This window comes from Pongo pygmaeus, chromosome 7 (assembly GCF_028885625.2).
Source record: "Pongo pygmaeus isolate AG05252 chromosome 7, NHGRI_mPonPyg2-v2.0_pri, whole genome shotgun sequence".
In the NCBI taxonomy this organism is placed as follows: Eukaryota; Metazoa; Chordata; class Mammalia; order Primates; family Hominidae; genus Pongo; species Pongo pygmaeus.
The window spans coordinates 121,488,128-121,494,127 of NC_072380.2; the positions used below are offsets into that span (position 1 = coordinate 121,488,128).

The 6,000-nt window shown below is 37.4% G+C and overlaps 1 long non-coding RNA gene across 2 annotated transcripts in view; it reads right to left on the reverse strand.

Moving 5' to 3' along the window:
• The window catches only part of LOC134739952 (uncharacterized), a 47,296-nt gene extending 42,590 nt beyond the window's left edge, over positions 1-4,706 (reverse strand). For both annotated transcript variants that reach the window (XR_010127114.1, XR_010127115.1), the window contains exon 1: positions 4,573-4,706. This is a non-coding gene — a long non-coding RNA (uncharacterized LOC134739952). The remainder of the gene's footprint in view (positions 1-4,572) is intronic.
• Between the last annotated feature and the right edge of the window lie 1,294 nt (positions 4,707-6,000).

Sequence of the window (6,000 nt, forward strand, 5' to 3'; positions counted from 1 at the left end):
AACTGGGCAAATTGATAACAAAAGCTCTCTTTCTCTCTCTCTTCTATTTTTCCCTTTAATATTATTCCCTGAAAGGGATTTATTTTGTTTCTCTCTTGTACAAATCCTGGACTCACAGATCATTTATTCTTTGTAACAGCTATAGTTTCCACACCACAGCATAACTCAGGACATTAAAGGTACTATAGACAACTCAATGTATGCAAACCACAATGACTAACCCTGGAACCCCGGAAAGAATGTACACAGTAGCAGGAGCCTACAGAAGACTGCAAGAAGATGGGGAAATGCAAAAATGAAATATAAAATGAAACAAAGTAAAATCTAAAAGGATACCTGAGATGAGTAATGAAATTTTCATTGCCATTTTTGGATTTACTCTCCTAACTAATCTCCAAGGTAATGCAAACTAAGTTAGAAAAAAGCTTTTCTGAGTCAATCGGTGTCCCAAGAAGCAAACTGAAGGCCCACTGTGTGTAGGCACTGGTTTTCTGCACCACACCCTGGCTAACTGCCTTCTCCAAGCCCTCCAAAGACTGTTGGTGTAGGCATCTAGGAGAAAACATTTCAGAGACTTTTATGTCCCAACATCATGCTATTTGAAATATCACTTTTCTCAGAAAAGTCTTGGAAGGAAATCTGATTTAACCAGATAGGTACTGGGTTAGTAACACAATATGTAGTGTTACTTCTTCCAATGAAGAAGAAATGTGTCTGGTGTTCAGAATACACACTTAGGCTAATATTCAGGCTCTGCCACATGCTAGCTTTGTGGAGATTGTGGTTAGTAATATGTGTATCGTAACCCATACACAGTACAATGACAAATTCCTTAATCTCTCTGTACAAAATGTTTATATGCTGTCACTGCATAAATTAGTATGAAACAGCCTCCAATAAACATTTCCCATCTGAGGGCTCTCTGATTTTTGGCTCAGGATCATAGGCCATTATTCTATTAATACCTGGATAATTTCTAGAGTTTCATAACTCAAAAAAAAGAAAAGAAAAGGAAAAAACAAAATTTCAAAGCAAGATAGGATATTTTGCAAATAAGCAGACATCTTACATCATTCTCTTTGCTTCTGTATTCCTTGATGAATAAGATAATTGTTAATTTGTTGGTATATAGCCTTAAGTTACCTGCTTTCTCTACTTAGCATGAAGATTGCATTTAGTGGAACTTTCTGAAGAATTTCATACTTTCAAATAGTTCATTTTTCTTGATTTTTCTCCACCCTAATATTCTTAACTTTCTTAATATTCTTATGTCTCTGTTTATCTCCTTGCAAATTCTAAGTCTCCATCATGATTTCTTTTTGTTCTCTCACTTCTTTAAAAAAATTAGCTTCCTTCATTGGTCATCCTCAAGGTTTATCATCAACCATTTTCCCTTCTCACTCTACCAGATTCCTGTCAATCTTTTTGAGTCATGAGCCTCTTTCAAAAATCTGTTGAAATGATGAACTCTTTCTGTGAGGACTGGGGGAGTAGCGGGCATATTCACAAATTTTACATATCATTTCGAGGGACTTATTGATCTCCCTGCTTTATGACTGCTGATAGACAAACACCTGCTCTCCAACTTCAGTATCTAATCTGTGTTGATTGTCCCAAGTCTTCATTTTTAATTCCCAGTCTCTATCCAGTACTCAAGACCCATATGTACAACTAACTAGTAAATGTGTCCATTTGGAAATTCCATAAGCACCTCAAACTCAACATGCCTAAACTAAACATATCTTCTTGCCATCTAAATCTTGTATTCTCTGCCTTGTGGTCTGACACAGTAAATATCACCATCCACTGAAGTATCTAAGGTTAAAACCTTGGTCACCCTAGACTTTTCCTTCTCCCTCATTTTCACTAAGTTCTACAAATCTGAAAATTTTTTTTTGCAATTGTCATTGATCAGATCCCAATAACTTCTTGCCCATATTAGTGACATAGACTACTAAAATCATGTTTAATTACATAATTAATAAGCAAATACTTTCTCCTTGTAAAAAATCCAAATAATATAAAAGTACAAATGGTGAATTTTCTCTTTCCATAGCACATCCTAATTCTCTCCTTGCACATATATATCCACTGTTAAGCATTTGGTGTATATCCCTTTCATTCTTGTTCCTTTATATTTGCATACATGTATATGTATGGATGAGAAGACATAAGTTTTGAGTATTTCTTTACACAAATGGGAACATGCTGTATTAGTTTGTTTTCACACTGCTGATAAAGACATTGCCAAGACTGGGCAATTTACAAAAGAAAGAGATTTATTGGACTTACAGTTCCACTTGGCTGGGGAGGCCTCACAATCATGGTGGAAGGCAAGGAGGAGCAAGTCACATCTTTCATAGATGCCAGCAGGCAAAGAGAGAGCTTGTTCAGTTAAACTCCTGTTTTTAAAACCATCATATCTCATGAGACCCATTCACTATCACAAGTACAGCACAGGAAAGATCTGCCCCCATGATTCAATCATCTCCCACCCAGTCCCTGCCACAACATGTGGGAATTATGGGAGCTATAAGACGAGATTTGGGTGGGGACACAGAGTCAAACCATATTACATGCTTTACATAATAGTCTCTCACTTAATCTTTTTCACTTAATAAAAGATTTGGAGAGATTTCTATTTAAGTATGTGAATATATGTTATATTTTTAATGGCTACTTAGTATTTCATTATAAAGATGTATACTATATGATTTAACCATTGCCTTTTGATGAGAATGTAGCTTGTTTCCTGTTTTTATTATGCCCCACTATCATCCTCGTGCACATGTGAGTATACTTTCAAAGGTGAGATTCCTAACAGTGGATACCAGAGACTCCTATCTGCCCTCCCTACCTCTAGTCTCAATCCTCTTCAATCCTCCTTCACTTATTCACCAACACTCAACAACTATCTGAGCATCTACTGTTATCAGGCCCTATGCTGGGCATTTGGTAACAAAAAAACTAGTTGACACAGCTCTTGCTTCCAGGGAGTTCAAAATAAAATGGAAGAGAGACAAACAGATGCATTATAATAGTGCAGTATTTTACATATATATATATATGTATATCTAATATATCTATATCTATATCTATATAGGTATATTTATATACCTATATAGATAATGTATAATATATATAATATATAGAGTACAGTATAAAGTGCAGTATAATAAGGTTGAAATAGAAATGTGTACAAGGTACTCTCTCAGAGAACAATTTTTAGAAATCACCTCAGTCGGGCGCGGTGGCTCACACCTGTAATCCCAGCACTTTGGGAGTCAGAGGCAGGTGGAACACCTGAGGTCGGGAGTTCGAGACCAGCCTGACCAACATGGAGAAATCCTGTCTCTACTAAAAATACAAAATTAGCCGGGTAGGTGGTGCATGCCTGCAATCCCAGCTACTCATGAGGCTGAGGCAGGAGAACCACTTGAACCCAGGGGGCAGAGGTTGCAGTGAGCCAAGATTGTGCCATTGCACTCCAGCCTGGGCAACAAGAGCAAAACTCCGTCTCAAAAAAAAAAAAAATTACCTCATTCTGAGAGCAATGAGGAAGTAAGAGAGATGAATGGAAAGATTCCTAGACACCTCTTGAAGGTTGGAATTGGCTTGGTGCAGAAATGATGGGACTTTCCAACAGAAGGAAAAGACTATGATTTATTGATTGGGTATCAATGTGTGTCATGCTGTGTTCTAGGCACAGAATTACAGGCGTGAACAACACAGAAAAGGCCCCACTTTCATGCAGCTTTCTTTCTACTGGGGGAAGGAGATTAATTCAAACACAAACAAGAAAGTGTATGACACAAATTCAAATTATGATAAGTTGTTAGGGGAAAACTATTAAGAGACAGAGTCAATAAAGGCTTTTTTTAGAAGGTTACGTTTGCCTTGAGACCTGAGTTGTAAGGAGCATCACAACAAAATCTTGGAGAAGAGGGGCTAAGTGGAGGGAACAACATGTGCAAAGAGGCTGAAGATGGAATGAGCCAGACATATTACAGTAATGAGAAGAAGGCCAGTTATAGAGTTAACAGGGAGATTGGTGGCTATGGACTAAATGTTTACGTCCCTTCAAAATTCATATGTAGAAACCAAATCTCCAGTGTGACGGTGTGTAAAGATGGGATTTTTGCAAGTTAATTAGATCACAAGGGTGGAACCTCCATGATGGAATTAGTCTTATAATAAAAGACACAGGAGACAGCATGCTTTCTCTCCCTAGCCCATGTTAGAATATGGGCAACCATCTGTGAACCAACAGGAGGACACTCACTGACAATCTGACCATGCTAGCACCATGATGTCAAAATTCCAGCCTGCAGAATTGTGAGAAATAAATATTTGTTGTTTAAGCCACCCAGTCTATGGTATTTGATTATAGCATCCCAGACTAAGATAGTGCTACATTCAGGAACTGCAAGCATTTATGTGTAGCTAGAACCACAGCCTGGCAGAGCGAACCCTCCATGAACCTGTTTCCACCCTGGCTCCACCTCTGCCCACTCTTCCCATGATCCTTAAGCTCCAAACACACAGCATATTTTTAGTTACCTAAAACACTACCTTTTCTCTTGCCTTTGCTCATTCTGTTTCCACTGCCTGGAATAACCTTCCTTGCCTTGCTAACTCCAATTTTCCCTCCCTGGCTCAGCTCAGGCAGCTGGAATCCTTCCCCAGTCCTCCCTGGCTGTGTTAGTAAGCAACCCCCTCTACAGCAGAGTAGCTTGTGCATAAATAACTCTTGTGGTTAATTGTGTTTCCCTGAAGGTAGGGCTTGTTTAACTTGCACTTGTGTCCATAGATTTGGCACAGAACCTGACACTCAGTGGATGAGTCTGCTGATTGGGGTTGACACCTGGCCTATATCCCAATGGCTTTACTTCCTCTAGTTCATCTGAGTTATGAGTCCTATCTCACAATCCTTCCTGTAGATATCCAAGGAGTCTCTTTATTTTTCCTGTCTCTGATCATAGCAACACTTTAGCAGGAGTTCTTTGAGTGTGTCTCAGCACACATTATGCTTTGAGAATTCTATGTATATATTATAGGATTAATGCCTTCTGAATATGCAACTTCTCTAAGCTTGCAAGCCTTAGTTTTTGTATTTCTTTTCTTTTTCTTTCATTTTGCACTTTTAAGAAAGATAATAAAAACAACTTTGTTTTTAAAATTTTTGAATGACAATAATTGCATATATTTATAGGGTACAATGTGTTTTTATACATGTACACATTTTGGGATAATTAAATCAAGCTAAGTGACATAGACATCACCTCACATACTTATCATTTTTTTTGTAGTGACTACATTTAAAATGTACTCCCTTGGCAATTTTTCAGCATACAATACATTATTGTTAACTACAGTCACCATGCCACACAGTAGATCTCAAATACTTATCCTCCCGTCTACGTGACCAACATCCCTCCATTCCCCACTACCCTCCAGCCCAAATAATCTTCCTTGTGTTTTCATGTATTATGTTCCAGCCCACTGGCTAAGTCTTTGCCTGTTACCTTATTGAATCCTCAAAGCACCACTAAGAAGTAGTTGTCTCCAAACTATAAGTAGGAACCTGAGGTTCAAACAAATAAAAAAGCTAAGTTACAATTGGGACCTAGGTCAGTCTGATTGCCTCCTGCAGTGACAAAACAAGGATCTATGTCTGAAGTCAGAAAGTCTCTTTATTTTTGTTTTTAAAAAAATTCTTAATTTAGAACGTGTAAAATGAGAACATTAACACAAATAATAAACACAATCTTGATGTAAAATTTTCCAAGATTGAATCATTGAAAAACTAGGGAGATTTGGAAAAGAATAGAATTGACATTATGTAAAAGCAAATTAATTTTCCTATCTCATAATTTTATCTGTAAATACAAACCAGAGCTAAATGCCAAACTGAGCAAGAAATCATTACAGACTAAAAGAATATTTTTTTTCCTATAACTCACAATAAAATGTAAACATGACTATAAATACTGCTCATCA